Source organism: Lissotriton vulgaris, chromosome 12 (genome assembly GCF_964263255.1).
Source record: "Lissotriton vulgaris chromosome 12, aLisVul1.2, whole genome shotgun sequence".
NCBI lineage: Eukaryota > Metazoa > Chordata > Amphibia > Caudata > Salamandridae > Lissotriton > Lissotriton vulgaris.
In genome coordinates, this window is record NC_141700.1 from 206,008,994 (window position 1) to 206,031,181 (window position 22,188).

General features: G+C 41.6%; 1 pseudogene; it reads right to left on the bottom strand.

Annotated features, from left to right (window-relative positions):
• Window positions 1-4,937: 4,937 nt before the first annotated feature.
• Window positions 4,938-5,558, bottom strand: LOC147673827 (serine/arginine-rich splicing factor 2 pseudogene; annotated as a pseudogene).
• Between the last annotated feature and the right edge of the window lie 16,630 nt (window positions 5,559-22,188).

Genomic DNA, 22,188 nt, shown 5'->3' on the forward strand with positions numbered 1-22,188 from the left:
AGCACCACTGAAAAAACGACAAATCAAACTAGGCAGCAAGAAGGCCTCCTGGTTCAAGGATGATCTTAAGAAATCCAAGAAACTCTGTCGCTCCCTTGAGAAGGCCTGGAAAAAAGACCCAACCACCAGCACCAAGGACGCCTTCAAAAACGCCACCCGCATACACCACCAACTGATCCAGAATGCCAAGAAAGCCGCTTTCAAGGACCGACTAGATAACAACGCCCACAACAGCAAGGAATTATTCAACATCGTCAAGGAATTTACCAACCCCTCAGCCAACTCCAACGACATCACCCCCTCTCAAGCCCTCTGCGACTCCCTAGCCTCATTCTTTCACAACAAAATTGCAGACATCCACAACAGCTTCGACAACCGACCCGAAGACCAACCCACCCAACCCCCTGCAGGACCCCCACCCCCCTTGAACATCCTCAATGACTGGAAGCCAATCTCCACTGAGAACACCATCCGTCTGATGAACTCTATCCACTCAGGATCCCCCACAGACCCATGCCCTCACCACATCTTTAACAAAGCAGACTCCATTATAGCACCGCACCTCCGAGACGTCATCAACTGCTCCCTCAACTCCGCAACCTTCCCGGAAAGCTGGAAACATGCCGAACTCAGCGCCCTCCTGAAGAAACCCACAGCTGACCCCACCGAACTCAAAAACTACCGCCCTATCTCACTCCTTCCATTCCCGGCCAAAGTCATCGAGAAAGCGGTCAACAACCAGCTCGCCGCATTCCTCGAAACCAACAAATCCCTCGACTCCTCACAATCCGGCTTCCGAGCCAAGCACAGCACTGAAACCGCCCTCATCGTAGCAACAGACGACATTCGAACTCTACTGGACAATGGAGACACAGTCGCCCTCATCCTCCTCGACCTCTCCGCAGCCTTCGACACGGTCTGTCATAGCACCCTTTTACAACGCCTCAGAAACGTCGGAATCCAAGGAAAAGCACTGGAATGGATCACCTCATTCCTCACCGGAAGAACCCAGAGAGTCCGCCTTCCACCATTCAAGTCAGAGGCCACTGAAGTCATCTGCGGCGTACCACAAGGATCTTCACTCAGCCCCACCCTCTTCAACGTATACATGAGCCCCCTCGCGGTCATCGCACGCCAACACAACCTCAACATCATCTCCTACGCCGATGACACTCAGCTGATCCGATCTCTCACCAGAGACCCTAACACTGCCAAAACCAACCTGCATGAAGGAATGAAAGAAGTAGCCGACTGGATGAAGCACAGCCGTCTGAAACTGAACTCAGACAAAACAAAAGTCCTCATTCTAGGCACCTCCCCCTCCGCCTGGGATGACTCTTGGTGGCCAGAGGCCCTTGGAAAAGCACCCATCCCGACGGACCACGCACGGAACCTGGGCGTCATCCTGGATTCCTCACTCTCGATGAACAGACAAGTCAACGCCGTTTCTTCATCTTGCTTCAACATTCTTCGCATGCTCAAAAAAACATTTCGTTGGATCCCCACCGAAACTAGAAAAACGGTCACCCACGCTCTGGTCACGAGCCGACTGGACTACGGAAACACCCTCTACGCCGGTACCACCGCAAAACTCCAGAAAAAACTCCAACGCATCCAGAACGCTTCAGCCAGGCTCATATTAGACATCCCGCGTAAAGAACACATCTCTGGTCACCTGCAAAACCTCCACTGGCTCCCCGTCAATAAGAGGATTACTTTCCGGCTCCTAACCCACGCACACAAAGCACTCTACGAAATCGGACCCGAATGCCTCAACACACGATTGTCCTTCTACACCCCCTCCCGCCAGCTACGATCCTCCTACCAAGCCCTTGCCACTGTACCTCGCATCAACAAAACCACCATGGGAGGTAGATCCTTCTCCTACCTGGCAGCTAAAACCTGGAACTCACTTCCCACTCACCTTCGCCTTACTCAGAACCACCTAGCATTCAGAAAGCAACTTAAAACGTGGATATTTGACAAGTAATTCCCCACCCTTCTTCAAGCGCCTTGAGACCCTCTGGGTATGTAGCGCGCTATATAAATTTATTGACTTGACTTGACTTGTCAGTGCTTAACTTGTAAAGTAAGTGCTGAGGCAAAATCATTTCTAACAAGTCTGCTGGTGCCTCTTCTGAATGTCTGGTTTTGCAGAATACCAAAGCTGTCTAGTCGTTATTTCCCCTCATGCTTCATTGCTTCTTTCAGCAACCAATATACCCTCTTTTTTTTTGTTAGTCCTCATATGTGACAAAGGCTGGAGCCGTGATCTAAAAGATGGTCTGAAAACTGGGTGCCGTATAACCTCCATTAACCAGCCTTCTTCAACCAGTAATCCTGCCACACTACTATAATGTTGGATTTCTAGAATTCCCCTGATTTGAGTCCATACTTTACATGCTGCAATTAAAGTCTTGAATTTAATTTATTTTAAGAATTTGGGATGGCTGAATATGAATAGGAAGTATTTGCAATCCTCTGCTAGGTTTATTATTAGAGCTGTATTTTGAATTGGCATATCTTGGAAGTCCATCAGAAGTCATCTAGTATTTTTAAGAAGGCCCAATAGTAAAGCTGGAAGTCAGGAAGTGCTATTTCACCCTCCATCTTTTTCTCCCTAAGTTTTTTCCATGAGAATCTTACACTCTTGCTACTCCATATAAAACTACTAAGTTCTCCATGTAGTTTTTAAACCAAGCTGGTCTAAAATGTAGGGGGAGAGAGTTAAAAATAAAAATGACGTTTTGGAAGAATCATCATTTTGGCTAAATTTGATCACCTAAAAGGGAAATCGAGAGGGAGGCCCAGCGATGAAAGAGTTTTTGGGTCTCATTTATCCGTCTGTTGAAGTTGATGTATGCCATTTTTACCTAGTCCTTCATCACTCGGATTTCTAGATATCAGATTTCTGTTTTATCTAGACGATTAAGGGTTTGACTGTTCCACATCATAGTCTCTGTTTTATATTCGTTAACTAAATATCCAGAGATTTTCTGCTAATTCCATAATTGCCAGCAATGACACCACAAGGTTGCTTGTGTAAACTATTAAATCATCTATGTATAGAGCTTCTTTTTTTAACCCAACAAGATAAAAAAAATAGGGGATTTCTTTGTTCTGCTATGATTTTCTTCGCAAAGGGCTCTATTGTACAGATTAAACAGTAGAGGCGAGAGGGGGCAGCCTTGCAGTGTGCCTCTGTTTATACCGAAGCTTGGAGTTAATGAGCCATTGACCAATATATTTGCTGTAGGGATGGAATATGTACTTTTGATTGCTAAAAGGAAATTGCCTCCCAAACCATTCTGTTCCATTGCTTTGTATAACAAGCATTTGCAATGCAATAGGTCTCGCATTATTTAAGTTTGAGCTATTAGCATTGTAAATGGCAATTGTTTTTTGCTTTGTGCTATAGTTTTTTTTTACATAAAAAGCTACATATAAAATATGTTTTATTAAAGTTATTTATGCAGTATCTAAATTTTGTTTGCATAAAAGAGTATAATAATATCTTAGTAAAAAAGTCAAATATTTTAATGGAAATTCACCAAATGTTCATTTATGTGTTGGTTTTGAAAATAGCTAAATTAATAGCTTTGTCATTTACAATGCCAATAGTTATAACTTTCGCAAATGTGACACCTATAGCATTTGTAATGCAACATTTGTATTTACGTGACTTAGATGTATTGATATTACAAATAACAATGGCTTTTAATTTTTTTTAATACTTAATAAAAGTGATTGTAATTTATAATGGCAATAGCTTAAACTTTTGTAAATAACTTTTGTGAAGATTATGTTCAGTGTATTTTATTGTAACGAAATCCAAGAACAGAAGTGAAATATGAACATCTTTTTGTGACATTTGTAATAAAGCTTGAAACATTGAGAGAACATATTTGTGCTGTGGTGGTGCTGAGTGATGCTGTGGTGGTGCTGAATGGGGCTGTGGTGATGCTGAGTGATGCTGTGGTGGTGCTGAGTGGTGCTATGGTGGTGCTGTGGTGGTGCTGTTGTGGTGCTGTGGTGGTGCTGAGTGATGCTGAGTGATGCTGTGGTGGTGCTGAGTGGTGCTGTGGTGGTTCTGAGTGATGCTGTGGTGGTTCTGAGTGATAATGTGGTGGTGCTGAGTGACTGTACTCACTGTCACTCTGCACTCACTGTCACTCTGCACTCACTGTCACTCTGCACTCACTGTCACTCTGCACTCACTCTGCACTCACTGTCACTCTGCACTCACTGTCACTCTGCACTCACTGTCACTCTGCACTCACTGTCACTCTGCACTCACTGTCACTCTGCACTCACTCTGCACTCACTGTCACTCTGCACTCACTGTCACTCTGCACTCACTGTCACTCTGCACTCACTGTCACTCTGCACTCACTGTCACTGCACTCACTCTGCACTCACTGTCACTCTGCACTCACTGTCACTCTGCACTCACCCTGCACTCACCGTCACTCTGCACGCACTCTGCACTCACTGTTTCTGCACGCACTCTGCACTCACTGTCACTCTGCACTCACTGTCACTCTGCACTCACTGTCACTCTGCACTCATTGTCACTCTGCACTCACTCTGCACTCACTCTGCACTCACTGTCACTCTGCACGCACTCTGCACTCACTGTCACTCTGCACGCACTCTGCACTTACTGTCACTCTGCATGCACTCCGCACTCACTGTCACTCTGCACGCACTCTGCACTTACTGTCACTCTGCACGCACTCTGCACTTACTGTCACTCTGCACTTACTGTCACTCTGCACGCACTGTCACTCTGCACGCACTGTCACTCTGCACGCACTGTCACTCTGCACGCACTCTGCACTCACTGTCACTCCGCACTCACTGTCACTCCGCACTCACTGTCACTCTGCACTCACTCTGCACTCACTCTGCACTCTGCACGCACTCTGCACTCACTGTCAGGACTTCGATGTGGAACGAGACCTTGATCGTGTGCGGGATCTTGACTTGGATCGGCTGTAGCGGCTCCTGCTGCGGGATCTGGAGCGACTCCGACTGCGGGACCTCGACCGACGACGCCTCCTGAGACTGCGACTCCGGCGTCCATAACTTCCTCCACTGCCTCCATATCTTCGGGGTGGTGGTCCCCTGCGGCTATGGTGTGAGTCTGGTGGCCTTCCATAACGAGCCATCTGCACCCGAAGTTCGCGCCCATCCAGTACGGCTCCGTCCATGGCGTCCATCGCATCCTCGGCATCACGTTTGTCATGGAATCTTACAAAGGCAAAACCGCGGCTCTCCTTCGTGTATCGGTCGCGGGGGATATAGACGTCGCCTACTCGTCCATACTTCTCGAAAACTCTTCGAAGTGTTTCGGGCGACGTCCTGTAGGTAAGATTGTCCACCTTCAAGGACGTCATGCCTCCTACGTCAGGCGGCGGCCTGCCGTAACTCATCTCCAGGGAACCCGTGAGAGGCGTCGGGCGGAACCTTAACTATTCAGAAGGTGAAAGTCAGCAGGCGTGGGCGCCTACACTGACAAGAGCTTTGGCCAAAGTTAGTTAAAATAAAAAAATAACCTGAATAAAGTAATTGAGAAGTCAGGCAGGCCGGGGGCGGTACTGCGGGACACCTCTGACGTCATTCCCGGGCGCGCTCTGATTGGCTGCTGGCCCGGGACCTGACGTGCAACCAGGAAGAGGAGCCGGCAGCAGGAAGTGGCGTGAGCATTGCGGCCCCGGGGCTCCCGTGACCAGGAAGGAGCCCTGGATACTGTTTCCCTTTAAGTCCCGGTCCCGAGATGGGGGACCGGGTGAAGACCCGCGGGCGAAGCGGGCGCACTGAGGAGGCGGGGCTCCCATGTGGAGAGAGAGCCCCGCCGAGCGCTACCACCGCCCGGCCACAGAGAAGCCTTCTGTCTAGCAGCGGGCCCCCGTGATGTGGGGAGAGCCTGCAGCTGCGGAGGAAGGGAAGGTGCCTGGAGACCCGGGGAGCGCCCGCCAGACACCGGTGAGTGGAGCCGGGAGGAGAGGGGCTGGTGTGTGTGGAGGGGTCTCTGTGTATGCGTGTAGGTGCGGCGGCGGCGACGGGGGGGTGTGCCTGTGTATGCGTGCATGCGTGAGTGCTGTGTATGCGTGTGGCTGTGATGTGCGCATGTGTGAATGTTGAGAGCCTGCAGCTGCGGAGGAAGGGAAGGAGCCTGGAGACCCGGGGAGTGCCCGCCAGACACCGGTGAGTGGAGCCGGGAGGAGAGGGGCTGGTGTGTGTGGAGGGGTCTCTGTGTATGCGTGTAGGTGCGGCGGCGGCGACGGGGGTGTGCCTGTGTATGCGTGTGTATGTGCGCATGCGTGAGTGCTGTGTATGCGTGTGGCTGTGATGTGCGCATGCGTGAATGTTGGTGCGCGTGCAAGCAGCTGAATCCAGCCGGGGAGAAGCGCGTGACAGTTTCTTGTCCGTCATTCCCCCGTGTCAGCTCGCTATAAGTCTCCAGCCTGGACGCATCCTTCGGATGCGATTTCCAGGCGAGACCTAAAAAGGGCCAGCTAACTCTATCAAAGTCCTTTGCAAAGTCTACAATTATTATGGATAGGGGGACTCCCGTCTTGATGGCCACATCTATTGCACAAACCAAATCCTGGGTTAAGTCCGGCAGCTGTCTTCCCTTCATAGACCCCTCTGGTTTTCATGTATAATTTCTCCCAAAACTTTGTCGAACCTTTGGCAAGGATCTGTGTCTATATTTTATCTGATTTGAGCAAGTATATTGGTCTGAAGGATTTGCATTTTTTAAAGTCTTTCTCGGGGTTGAGTATCAAGGTTTTAACTGCCTCATTACATGTAAGAGTGTGTGTGATGTTTTTATATATTATTAAATAGCTTACCAAGAAAGGGGATAAGTTCCACCCTCAGATCATTATGCACTTCATTGGGTCAGGATCTCGAGCTTTCCCATTTTTCAAGCTTTTAATGATCTTGTCTATTTTCGCAATGGTGAACTCTTGGTTAAGAGAAGCCTGCAAATCTATATCCAGGCAGGGGAGTTTATCCTGTTGTAGCCATTCCCTAATTTCTGCTTGTGTGGCTGTCTTGTCATCAGTATGGAAAAACCACATTAATTCCTCTGCAATTGTCCAATCTTCTGTACATCAACTTTTTGTTGTATTATTCACCACTTCCTTAATTTCGTTCCTAACATAATCTTGCCTCACCTTCCAAGCTAAGATCTTTCCACACACTTCACCTTACTTGTAATGTGCCAACTTACTAGCCTCCCACCTCTTTGAATGTTCCAGTTGAGGTAGTCTAATAGAGTCTACTTCGCCTCTCTCAGTTTATTATACAGCGCCTCATTTGTGGAATCTTGAGGCTACAAGCTATTTGTTATCTTTTCCTGTATTTCCTTAATGGTCATTTCATGTTCCCTTAATTTGTTCTTCCCTTCCCTTCTTTTATATGGTGCAAAGCTGATTAATTTTCCATGGCTATAAGCTTTGTAAGCATCCCATACATAAGTGAAGGGTTTACTATTTATTTTGTTTAAAAAAGAAAACTGTCAGCTTTAAGGCCTTTACTATATCCGGGTCTCCAAACAGGGTTCTATTAAAGAGCATATATTCTGCGAAGGGAATTCTCTAAATACATCTCTAATTTCACTGTGGCATGGTCTGATAGGTGTGTCGGTTGGTATACTACACTACTGATGTTCCTATTTAGTTTAAGGTCTGTGAGAAAGAAGTCAATTCTAGAGGAATGAGAAATCTTTTTATTCTGAAAAGTGTACCCTCTTTCTTGAACTGCTTTTAATCTACATATGTTTACCAAACCAAAATACTTTATCAACTGATGTATATTATCCCACATTTTAGATGAGTTTACTGCTGGTCTAGATGCAGATTTAACCAGCACTTTATGCAATAATGTATTAAAATCTCCTCCAATAATGATATGATATTTTGTGTCAAGATGATGTTATAATAAACCTCTTAGTGGAGATGGGTCATCGACATTTGACCCGTAATAGGCAACAAATGTGTATCCTATGCTATGTATTTTAGCATAGCTTATTAGAGATCTACCCCCTGAATCTGCTGTGGTACTCTTCACCCTAACTTGCGCTGAGCTCTATTTTATGACCCCCCACCCCTTTCACATTGCAAGATTGGCTAGTCCATGCAAGGTGAGTGATCCATGTATTCCTCTATAGTACTCCTTTCCACTCTTTACATCGTAGATGTGTCTCCTACAGTATTATTACATCAATATCGGAGAGCTTGAGAAATTCTCGGATCTTTCTTATTCTAGCATTAACCCTCAGCCCATTCACATTACAAAAAGGTACCCTTAACCTATGTGCCATTTTCTTTTCCCCTGTCCCTGTTGATGTGAGCGTATTCACACCCTCTCCTACTAGTATTCTTTTTCTTTGAACTGAGGATGATATATTTTTTTATTTTTTTCACCAATGCTCTTCACCCAGTGTTCAAATGAGCTACAAAAGCGTGAGTTCTTCTGCGCCCCACGGGGTAACCCTCCCTTCATACAAATTGGGTATTCAAGCATACCCTCGAGCTTCGTCTCTCTGACCTCTTGTTGTAAGTCTTTAAGAATCTTTGTGAGTCTTAATCTGGGAGATGAGAATTTTGACCCCAGGTACCTCTCTTAGATTATTCATTTTATTGTTCCACATTACTTTCAATAATGCCAGAAATGTCAACTGTGCAGTTGCATGTAGAGCCTTCAAATCCTGAATGTATCTTCCTAGTTCACACTGGTGTGTCTGAGTTGCTTTGGAGATGTCTGACCTTATAGTAAAGGACCAGTTGTGCTTTTTAAATTGCTTAGCTCTATGGACAGCCATAAGGATTCGCTCTGTAATTGAGTAGGTACGAAGGTTTATCAAGATCTTCCTCGGTTTCCATTTTTCAGGGATTCTCCTAAAGAGATCGCAATGGACCCTATGAATGTCTATTTGTAGCTTAAGCTCCTATACTTCTAGGATATATTCTTTAAATAGACTGACTACAAAGCCGTTTACACTCCCGCCCTCTATGCCCTCAGGAATCTTCAGGAGCCTTAGGTTGTAACTTCTGGAGTTATTTTCCAAGACTTCCAGTTTGTCTCTAAGTTCTTTTTTTGCTGCTTTTAATGCTAGAATCTCCTTTGGGTTGCACTTGACTTACTCTTGCAAGGCCCCTAGGGAGTCCCCCATGATGAGAGGCCTTTCCACATTATCAACCAACTTCTCCTCTAAATTCTTACAAGCCTCTTGAATATTAGCTTAGTTTTCTCCGATATAGCAAACTTCCCTTTGATGTCATTGGATAAGGAGAGCAAAATCTGATTAATGAAATACAGTGATCCAGCACACCCCACAAAAAAGTAAATAACAGACAAATATGGCAAAACTATGAATCCGTTCAGCAGTTCTTTTTTTAAAATGTTCTTTATTCTTATTCTTCAAATGATCATAGCCACGACCTTTGATGTCTCCATCTCCAAAGAGGAATGGGTTGTATCAGTTATCTGGGTGCAACTGAAATTGCTACTCTGGTATTCTGTGTCCCAATGAAGAGTGTCACCAAGAGTAACCACTCTGCCGGTGCAATGGGATGAGTAATATTGCACAAACCTCCAATGAAACCAGGGCTCAGATAATCTCTCCTTACAATAAACGTAGCCACTGTACTTTAATAACCTATTGCCTCATTGGATTTCAGGTATGTTGCTTGTGGTCCAGTTTCTATTTTGATTTTTGACTGGGGAAAAAAAAGCAAAATGTTAGAATTTTGAATTTTTGGGGGATTGCAGCCTGTGATATAATTTAGGTTAATTCTTTATTGATTGCCAATTGTATTTTGAAATTACATGCTGTTTTTTAGATTGTTTGCCTTTAATTATGCATGCTAAGATTTTGTGTTTTCTTTTGTTGTTGAGTCCTGCAAAAGACTATTAGGGTTTTTTAGGTAATTTTACTCACCGTTACAAGGTTTTTATTGTTTATGTGCTCGTCCTTTTGATAGTTTTGGACTTTTTGCTGGTGGTTGGGTTGATTATGGTTTCCACAGTTCTGGTTGTTGTTTGGTTAGTCTGAAAGAAAAAGAAGAGATTTGTTTACGTTTTTGTAAATTATCTCTGGATAGTAATTTTTTGCAATTTGTTATTTGGCTATTAAATTTATTTTTGTTTTGCTCTATTTTTTTACACTTATGGGAATTGGGCTAATTAGTTTTGGCTGTTTCATGAGGGCTTACAAATATTTACCTGTGGAAGGCCTTTTGATATTTAGTTAAAGTTGGAGAGATTTGGTGAAAGTTCATCTGCTGGTTATTCTTGGTTGTTTGTTTTTGCAGAATAAGTAAATCTGTGATAAAAAAAGTTAATTGAATAGATGTTCAACTTTATAATGAATATGTTGTTAGAAGAGGCAAATGTCAAGAAACTTGCATTTTGTACATGATCACTTCAACTCTTTCCAAGAGTCAAGCACGTTTTCATGTTCAATTAGTAATTTTGCCCCCTATCATTGTCCAGCACCTTTCTAGGGGAAAACTCTTGGCAGAGCTAGAATTGTATTTTTGCCCCCCACCACTGTCCAACACCATCCCTGAGGCAATCACTTTGTGGAGTTAGAATAGTAATTTAGCCCCTCTCCACTGTCTAGTACCTTCCCTGAGGCAATAACCTGGTGGAGCTAGAATAGTATTTTTGCCCCACCCCCCCACAATGTCCATCACATTTCCTGAGGCAAACACCTGGTGATTTTGCCTTTGAATATTGCCTTATTTTGCTGACTAATAATTGCCAATTGACTTTGGCTTTTCAATAAAGTTTATTTTTATTTTTTTGTTGTGAAAAAATATTAAAATGTTTGCTTGCAGCTGATTTTCCAAATAATTGGTTTCTTCGATTTGCAATTGCTGTTGTTGTTTGTTCAATTATGTAGTAAATTGACAAATTAGAAATTAATTATATATTTTCATGGTTTTTTTTGTGTTTAAAAAACTTTCATTTGATATTCACTTACTTTTAAACAGAAGTATTGATTCAGGAAAGTCTGTAGTGTACTTGGGGTTGATTTTGAAGTGCATCATCTTTTACAGGAGTGCAGGGATATGCGCAGGGTTGGCAAAAGACCTATCCCTGCACTCTTGTACGCTGATGATGCAGTCCTAATGGCCCGGATTCTCTTGGCCTTACAGAATTTGATAACATCTTTTGATAAGTTCATGATGAGTTTAGATTTAAAAATTAACTGTAGCAAAACCTTCTCCATGAACTGTGGTACAAGAATTGGGAAGCAAATGAGAGGAATGTTTATAAATGAAGTTCCTTTGGAAAATACCTCCACTTTCCGCCACCTTGGTATTTTGTTCCATGAATCTGGGTGCTGGACAAGTGCTGTAAAGGCCAGAACTTTTTTGTTCGTAAAAACAATAATGGCCTTAAAGAATTTTATAAAAAAGTTGGGAAAAAACCAACAAGAGAAATCCTAACTATATATAATGCCACATGTACATCAGTAGCTTTGTATGGTTAGGGGCTCTGGGGGTATTCCAACATAAATTCAATCCAAATAGCCGAAAATAGGTTCATGAGGAATATTCTGACAGTACCACAAAGTGTTGCGACTTATATCTGTCATACTGAACTTGGACAACCCCATATATCAGATATAATCAGAATACAACCTATCCTCTTGTGGCATAGGGTATGGACAATAAATGAGTGTGCTGTGAACCGGGCTATGTTGCAGGATGTCTTAAAAATTGAAAATATGAGTGGTTTTAAATGGCTAGATTATGTTCATTGTTTTCTCATAGAAATCAATTGCCAACATTTTTATGATGATCCACTCACAATGGTTAATATATCTAGAAAATTGCTGAAAAAATTGTGTATGGAATACCTCGAAGAGAAAAGAAGGCGAGAGGAATTGAAGAAAAAGACAGTTACCTCGCATCTTTTGTTACTAACTGGTAATAAATTACAGCCGTATTTAACTTTGCCGATGACTAATTACGATCGATTACTTTTGACCCGTTTTAGATTGAATATTGTTTTTAGACTTTTGTCCTTCCCAGAGATGAACTCATGGTTGCGTGATTTGCCTATGTGCCCGTGTGATGAATTTTCATCCCAATCTGACATCATGTTTTATTTTTTTGTAAATTTTATATTCTACCACGTAGGAAATTTACTATCCCAATCCTCGAAGAAATGAACTTTAACAGATGTCGCCCAGCATTTTTAGAAATTCAGAGAATGGACACTGTTTTAACTGTTGCAGTAGTTTTAGCTTTTTTAAACATGTTTTAAAATTACGGAAAACAATTGGTCTTGATGAATTATAACTGCTTTCTTTTAACTATCCCTGTGTAAACTGTAATTTCAGGTTGTTGTTTTATGGTTATTGTCTTTTAACCGAATAAAGTACTTTTTGAACTTTGAACTTTGAAGTGCTATAATTAATATCAAAGACATTTTCTAAGTTCTTGAAATATTTCTTTTGATTCTAAAAGTGTTTGTTGTTAAACGTTCACTTCCTTCTGTCAGTAGATGGTAGTGTATGACTTAAAAGTCTTGTCAAGTCTCATCCTACTTCTGCTGCATGTGGTTATCCTGGATGTCAGTGCACCAGTGAGCACAAAATGGTGGACAGCTTCTTTTATATGTTTTTTAGGGCTTAACTAGAATTTGAAAAAAATAGGATCTGGAAACTATTTTTTTCTCATGAATTAGAACCTGACAGAATGTATATTTATTATGTGATGTGGGAAATGTGGGTTTTTACATTCCGTTTCTTTATGTAAGCTATTTTGAGTAGATGATGGGTCGGGCTGTACTGAAAATAGTTGATGGATACCCGTTTTCTATGCTTTCTCTGCGTTGCATGTACATTCTGTTTATGACAGAAACTGTAGTGTTTTTTTTTTAAATGTGGATTGTATATATCATTAAAAATCTTTTTTTAAAGTGGAAAAATTGTCAAACCAATTTTTTGAAATTACGATATTTATTAATAACTATTTATTTTAATATTTCGGTATTTGATTTTAAACTTGAGTATTAAAATTAATACTTGTGCATTAATGTACTCCCCCATCTAAAGCCCTGTTTCCCTTGCATCCCGTCCCAGATTATTGTTGTGCATAAAAACCTAAAAAATAAAAAAACACATTTATAAAAATATTTTATTGTAGACTTACTATGCATTGTAATGGTATGCGTTGTATTAGTATGAGATGTAATGGTTTGTGTTGTAATGGCACCTTTAATACTACAATATGTATTTGCATTGTAATGGCTTGCGTTGTAAAAACATGTGATGTAATGGTATCTGCATTGTAAAAACTGCGATGGAAAAGTATGCATTTGCGTTGTAACATCATATATTCATCCGGGATCCATTTGGTGCTTAAAACCAGCAGAGGAAAGGTGTAGTTAGGCAAAGACCGGGGTCATGATGAGGATGTCTGGGCAGGGGACTGAAACCAAGATCAAGGAGAAGGGGAAGGGGCTGTAGTTGAAATTAATTAAATAATTCAAGTAAATAAGATCATAATGGTGAAGAATAGCGAACAATTTGCTCACCTGTAAATTATTTAGGGCAGAGGTTTGCTGTGAATTGAAAGCGACCTCTGGGGTCAAGACGTCAGCGTGAGCACGAGTCTGAAAGGGCGTGGATGGTAGAGTCTGGGGTAATTTAAAGGGACAGATGAGAATACTAGAGAAGAGAGTAGAGTGAGTGAAAGGGTCTCAAAAGTACCCCAAGGGGGACGAAAGACAGGGACAAGGATATTTTGCTGACATTGTATATGTCATTTTTCTTAATTGATTTGGGATTTTCATTGTGTTGTGTTTTCACTTTATTACTGTATTTGGGCTGCAACAATACTTTACAATTTGCCTCTAAATTAAGGCTGATTGCTGCGTGCCAAGCTGTCAGAGGGTTAAGCATACATTAGTTTAGTGACTTTAGTAGCTCACCTTACAAGGACTGTGGTTGTTCCCTTTTTTTTTTTCGACCCCCCCTTGATATGGCTCAATATCCCCTTTGAACATCAAGATGTGCTTCAATATTCAGAGATCAAAATATATGGGACAATGATCCTTTAACTCATTGGACCAAGAGTGTACTACAAATAATGATAATTGGGAAGGTATCAATTTGATGATAACTTTCATGAGTCAAACAACAATCTTGAACTACTATTCACCTTGGAGATGAGTTGTACCTTATTTGTATAACGGCCAATCCCATTATACGACCATACCTTGTTCAAATAATGCTTTAAAGAGAAGCTATGGTAAAAATGTCTCTTCTTTCCATAACTTTGAGTGCCTAACCAATGTGTTCTGCACCATCAATTTACCCCGTAACCAGTCCTCAACTGAAATGTTTTAGGATAAAGAAAGAGGCATTAATCAAGCACTAACCACTGTACAACTGATGAAAGAAACATCTCTTATATTAAGGTACACTCATCTTCATAGTTTACTGATAGCATAAGCATTCAAAGGGTGTAGTCAGAATTCCAAACAGGAGAAAAGCAAAGTCTTTCACTTTTTGCATGCTGCATTTGATATAGGGAAAACACCAATACTATCCTAAGTTTGAAGAAAATATACTTACAAACTCCCATTGCATTGACACATCTAATAAACTATTCCAATTTTTTGAAGAATTATGAGCATATCTACATTTTAAGTGCTCTTCTTCTCATGTCCAGGAAAACTGTATAAAATGCGTGCTCTACTTCGATTTCGAAAATGATGTGATCAGATCCAGCATTACTAATCCACTACAGCCAAAGGTTTTGACCACAGAGATCTTCATTTCCTGAATATGCACTTCATCTCTGAAATAGTACTCAATAAAAGTGCTAAACTCTGCAAGTTCACAAATAAACATGTCAGAGTCCAAAGAACCCAATATAAAATCGCATAGAATCATAGGGCCTAATTTAGAATCTGGCAGACCGGTTATTCTGTCACCACTGTGAAAGACATCCCATCCTCCTACTTAGAAGCACTTTATGATATTATGCACTTCTAATTAGGTGGATGGGATATCCGTCACATTTGTGATGGAGTGGCCTATGTGCCAAACTTTGAATCAGACCCTTAATCCTTACCACAGATGTGGACAATGCTAGAGTAACCCCTCAGGACTTATCTGCAACCATATATCCAAAAAACACTCACAGTAGCACCTCAATTCAAGATGGTTTGATCTTCCAAAACCTCCAATGTGCAAGCTAGCATGAGTTCTATCTTGAAGAAACCAACTGCAGATCTTGTGCCATAGCTAATTATCAACCCATCTAATGCTTGCGCAAGAACTCTGAATTCATGATTTGATCTCTACATTTCACCCAGACAAAGTTGAAAAGACACCGTTATAGATATCAATTAGGATTTATTAGGCACTAATGGCTTGATTTATACTTTGGATGATGGAGTCAACTCTTTTCCCTTAATGGAGGACTTAATGTTTGCCAGGCCGAGACTACTCCACCCAGAAAATTTAGAAATGACCGCCAAGCTGGCAATCATTTCTAAAGCATTGGCTGGAACGGCCGTCATGGCTTTGCCAGTCTATGCTGTTGAAAGTTTGGTACACGGCTCCATCACATGAAGGAGCTGTGACCAAAATTGAGAGCACCTTGTGAGTCATCTTTTATGCTGATCTATGATTTTTAACCCCATGTCAATTTAGTCAATAATGATACCTAACACAAATGATCTATGATGATGAGCAAACTCCCCCTACTCTTTCTATTACAAGTGATGACCATACTACTAAAGACTTCACCTCACATATTTCAATACCATCCATTGAGCACTCTTCACAAAAGCATTCTAGGCTTCAAAAGGGGGTCAACATATTTCAGTGTGGGTTATATGTGGTCTAAATCAGTCCAATGACATTATGGAAGCTAAAAAGTCTCCATAAACTTCAATATCAAGAATTATATTGTTGTCTGCCTGAAACAATAGGTTATTAATAGACTTGCGCCTAAGTACCAGAGTCTTTCACTATATTTTCCTAAACCATCTGTCCCTCCCCAAAAATGAGTGGCAAGCAAAAAAGAAAACGTTTTACCTAAACAAGGTTCTCCTCTCTTCCACTAATTCTCGCCTGTCCTCTAACTAGAAAGAGTGGACGAATTTCAGAAGAGCTTTACATATATATACGTTTGCTCTTCATGTGAATAATAGTAATATACATCAAACAACACCCAACAGCCCACATAGATCTCCTGTGCTGAGCCCATACCCCTTCCTCTGTCCTCAAGTGACCTGATATGACATCATCACACTTGTGTGGGTGATTTCAAATGTATAAAATAATACAAATACAATTCGTTTGCACCAGTAGTTTGGTGTAAATGTAGTTTGACACTCAAGGCATTTAGTACAAACCATCGTAAAAATTGTTTATTTCTGGTTCCCAGAGACCTGTTATATGCACATCCTATGTGAAGAACCCTAGCCTCTTTATTAACAAAACATGGGTAGTTGATGCCTATGATGTGGGGTATCGCAATGCGTCTGGAAGATAAATGGCAACAATCTAAGAAAGCAAAATTTTTTCCATTAAGTGACAGTTTTAGTAGTGAAAGAGTGTTGTCCATTTTCAGTTTCGGTGATGCACACCCATGCCACTTAAAAATGGTCTCTCTCCTCCTGTGCTATAAATGTAAAATGGGCTTTTATTGTCGTAAGTTCTCCGTAGAACCTGATTGAACAGATGCATGATTGTTTTCGAAGTCAATCTGTTTTATGTAAATAATACATCGTTTTCTCTTGTTTATCCTGTTTTTACGACGTTTCATATTTATTGTATTCAAAAGTTATTATGTCTTCGTGTGTTTTATTCCTGTTGTTTATATTGCATTTTCTCGATACAAAATCATTTGTGATAACGATGTAAATAAATGTGTTTCACCTCACTGAACAATGTTGTCATCCTGCAATCCTGTTTCGTATTGTGACCTGCACTTTTTTCAATAGTCTGCATAGGTTACAAATTGTATTTGCAATCTAAAGCATGCCCAACACCTGCAATTACTTAAGAATCAATATGACCTTGAAACTAAATGAAGATTTCCTCTGGATGGTAGCTGGAGAGTACATGTCTAGAACAGGTGGCAAAACTAATGTGGACGTGCAGCTGTTTTATTCTGGGAAATCCCAGAGGAGACCCCTGAGGTGATTGTTTCGTACAACTCAATTCTCTCCTCACCAAACCTATTTCATAAAACTATAAACTATGTAAATGTGCTGTCTCGTGTTGTATTCATCTGACAAAACTTTCATTTTGGTGGTTTACATTCGAAATTACACTTACTATTGCAAATGAGCCAAACCATAAATTTGCATAGGAAAATCATCAAATTGATAATATTCTACTGTTCACCCAAAACAAATTTTGTCATGCAGTTGGTAAAACAATTACAATTGTCTTGAACGGGCAAACTTTAAAAAAGAAAAAGCTTATCCTTTCCATTAGCAAATGCAGCTTATTTAACTCGAAAGTCACAATATTTTTCACACCTTGCATAAATATCGGTTCACTTAAACGTATTAAAGGTAGTGGTTTCAATAACAAAACATCTGTATATGATCCCATTTAAGTATAACCATGCAGGTCTGTAATTGTATATCATACTACGCCCTCTGTTCAACCTGACAGTCAGTCTTTTTGCTCATTTTTATTAAATTCTCAACATTTCTTTGCCTTGATACAGTTTTGTTTAAATATGATTCGCCTTATGCTTGGTTTTCTGGCTAATACCCAGTGGCGGTCCGTGCAGGTAAGCGCAGTGAGGTATTTGGACGGGCGGTTCAGGGGTGTGGGGGGTGAAAGTGACAAAAGATGGGACAGGGAATGTAAAATAAACAAATAAATAAAACCACTTACCATGTGCTCGACGCATCCCAACTTAAGCAAGGTCAGTGGTTTTATTAATTTATTTATTGTACATTCTCTATCTTGTTGTTTGTCACTCCCCCCCTACACCCTCGCCCGTGCCACCGCGCTTACCTGCACGGACCGCCACTGCTAATACCCATAGAGTAAATGTCTGCCCCCTTGCCCCTGTGACTGAAAGTCTGCACAGACTAATTTACATCTTTTATTTTTTAGTACTTTTATTTGCCTCAAAGGAAAACCTATAATGTTCCACTGTTCCAAAAATATAATGTTATACAATGCAGCCCAGCACTTTATTATATTCAACAGTTAGTTGACCATTATATGTGTGTTTGTGGTAGCATAATTTTTGTGGGCTGCATTAAAGCATATCCTATTGCTAAAGGATATGTGATGCGGGCCATTTAAAGATTTTTTAAACATGATCTGTTTTTAAATTTAGTTTGATCTTTATGTATTAAGATGTATGTATTTTATGAAGAGTTAATGAATGTGAAGGCTTAATTTGAATTTATGAAATGAAGATCCACATTTTATTTGAGTGGTTCTATTGCCATTGATGATGGACTTTGATCGTGAAGTGTTGTAGTATGTTGATTCGGACAAGCTTTCTTTTTAACCGTTTTACATAATAGATAGGTTAATATTATTTAGTAGTACAATGCATGTTTACATATTTATCTTATTTCTCAAAACTTTTATGCATTGAAAAATGCCAATAAAGTGTGATGATAATGATGATGATGAACCAAGCAGACCCGGAATGTGTTTTAAGATGGCAATTGAGTTATGCATTAATGTGATATGTGTCTCCAGTTTTGGAATGCCTGAAAGATTAAAAACTACAATATTAATGATTCAGCGGAAATAAAGCACAGATCCAATGTATGGTATGTTTTACCAAGCAAGGAATTTTGAGAAATAAATACAAATTATTTTGTTGACTGCACTGTAAATCCAAATGCGATGCAGTGCGTACGAGTAAATTTGTTTTATGTATTTAAATGTTTACTTACCTGTAAAACTCCATAATCCATACATTACTACCCCCCAACCTGCCCCTCCCCCTCCCCATGTCACCGCCCTGCAGGTAATCCCACTGCCGGCGCGGCTGATGAGTGCCCATCACAGAGTGATTGAAAGCGAGCCAGTGACGGAATCATAGAGCCAGTCAGGCCAACCATAAGTTTGTACAGCATCCACAATAACAATCCATAGCTAGAGTGCATCAGCTCATTGACGTACACAATGAGAAAACTCTGAATTTTATCGCAGAGATAGCGTGCTATCAGCAACGCTTATCTCCACAGCGATAAAATTTAGAGTGCAAGCTGCCTAACTGTGTGATTATTGCTAGAAATCCACCGATAATCACACAACTTTTGGCGATAGCTTGCTGATAGGGCCTCACGTACTTAGCCATGATATCCACCTTCCATAGGATATCATGGCTAAGTCAGTTTCAAAGCATGCGTAAGGAAAGTAGCAATAACAGAGGTTTGATAATAGGAGAAATGTCGCTTAGCGACATTTCTCCCGTTATCCTAAGAGGAACGCCCACTTTGAATCTCATTAGAGACGCGAAGCTGAGCGTTGAGGGAAAAGGCAGAGATGCAGGGATTCACGCGTTAGCATGTCCTTGTTAATAGGGCGTTAGAATTATTGCCGCTTTTCGCCCCAAAACGGCCGCAAAAGCGGCGATAATTTTTTTAAGCCCCTTTGTTGATATGCCCCTGCATTCAAACCTCATTCTCATCCCCAAATCAGATAACGCAAAATGTTTCAGATTTTAAATAAAAAAGATGCAGTCTTTTGTGGTAAATAAAATTACCGGGACTATTTTTCTATACATTAAATGACAATAAGGATAGCTCAATAAATGAGAGGCAGAGTCCGTGATATCTGAGTCATACGGGCTTTAATTAAGTGGCTCGAGTCACTGGACATCGGGTTCCATCACCGCTAAGGTTCAGGAAGGGATATTCAACATTTTATTAACATCACACATTATATATAGTAAAACTGTATAATTGAAATGAATACAGTAGGCGTAACAAGTGAAAAGAGAGAGAGATAAGAACACATGGGCGTAAAAGAAGGCATGTACAGGGGCGTACACGGAGGTGTGTGCTGAAAGCGTCACAGAAGTGTCATAGGTGGGTGGATGCATGGAGAAATTCTGCAGGGTCAGCAGAAACCTTTACCATGGATGCGTGCGCAACTGAGTATGACGTGGTATTGACGTGTAACTGGGGAGAGCTGGGGGGCTTGACTTTAGCACTAGTAGAGGAGTCTTGGTGTCTGGGATGTCAGAACGACCTGCACTTGTAGCATATCTGATATCTTGTGTTTGGGGGATGTGTTGTCTGAAGTTAAAGGTCTCTCGGGCAGAGGCCGTTCAATACTGAATGCTAGTGCATGCATATGGTTCTTCATGCATGTACGGGGGCCATGGGCCTACCATGGTAACGGGTTCGGTAAATCACTTGCAAGGAGATAGGAAAACAGGGCCCTTTGCTCTGCAGCCGGGAATATGTTTACCTATTTCACTAAACTGGAATGTGTTTTTTGCGGAGGCTGAGCAGATAACTGTAGGCAAAATACCGTCTTGGCAGGCAGGCCAGGCCGAGCCGGGCACCGCTTGGCTGGACAGGAAGTAAGGTAGAGGTCAGGGATGCATACCCAAACTGCAACTTTCAGAGACAGAAGAGGCTCGGAGCCTCAATTAAGGGCCTGGCTCGACTGAGCCAGAAAAACGTGTAAAACGTGTGCTTTGCGATGTTAAAAAGTGCACCATGTAAATGCATTCGAAACGTAGGCTTTGAGGCTGAATTATCGTTTCGTTCATGGAGGACCTGGTAGATGACATGTTAACGTTGGACGCAAATGCAATTGCGTCTTCAATTCGGCCATAGAGGGAGAATGCATGGATGTCATGCACATACATTGAACGTTGGGGTACACGATAGGGGACATACTTGGCCATATAAAATTCAATTTTCCTCATTCCCTCCTTGTCCCCTACGTTCCCTTCAGGATATATTTATTTTCATGAGACCATCTATCTGTTCGTATAACATCATTTGCTCATCTTTCTTCATTCGGGAACGGGAACGTGAACGTGGACGGGGAATACAGGCAGTGGCGCACAAGCCGCAAATCGCTGGCCCACATTGCAGACAGAGACAACAACTGAATAATATGAGCAGTATGATTCCTAGGAATGACAGTACTCTCCATCCCCAGGCTGATATCACACTCCAGAGCCAACCGGACCATGTCCAGGTGCCTGGATTCTGGTGTATCTGGTGAGCTATTTTATGAAGCCTTGTTATTGCTTTATACACTGATGGTGCGTTATTAGGAATAAACACACAACAACTGGATCCGATCACTCTACAAGCCCCACCCCTATCGGCCAGGATGACGTCAAGGACAAGGCGGTTTTGAAGAACGACAAGTCTCATAGCAGACTGCTCTTCGGTCAGGTTACCTAAGGCAGAAGTAACAATCGGGGACTCGAACTCCCTTCTATGTCTTATATGTACGAGGTGTGAATTTTGATGATAATCAGATGGGGCTAGAAAAATAGGTGGCAGTAGGAATGCAATATAACATGTTCCATCCCAATCTAAGGGCAGACGTACATAAGCTGTCTGACCACAAATAAAATAGGAATGGCGGGAAGCTTTGAAGGAAGACTTTCCTTTATCGCTGAATTCGACCACAGTATTACAATCACTGTGTCCTAGATGTACTGAACCATTCTTTCTAACGCATAATTCACCTTTCACTGGTAAAACTGTTATAAACGGCAAGTCCGAATTAGTCTCGGACTGGACGTTCAGAATCATGAGGTTAAGGGAAAAATTACCTAAATCATACACTTCATTTTCTAGATCGGTCCCTGTCCTTTGAGGAAAGCCGTCCTTGTCTGGGAAACATGCTTGATTCATAATTGTATTCAGGTTCCCCCATATCCAATTGCCCTGGGAAACTTTGGACTTACTGTCTAATGAGGACATTAAAGTAAACCATGCCCCGCACGAACCATTATGTGTAAACGGATAGGGAAAGAGGGGCAGAGCTCCCTTATATTTCTGATAAGGAGGGAGTCGGCCGCATACCCAGCATTTTGTGACATTGCTGGTCTGATGAGAATGGTGTAACATACGGATAAAAGTGTTGTTGCGCAGTGCTAGTCGATAGGATAGTTTGTGAGGGGGCAGATCACTGAAAGTGTGCTCTATAGTGTCATTGAAAGAGGAATG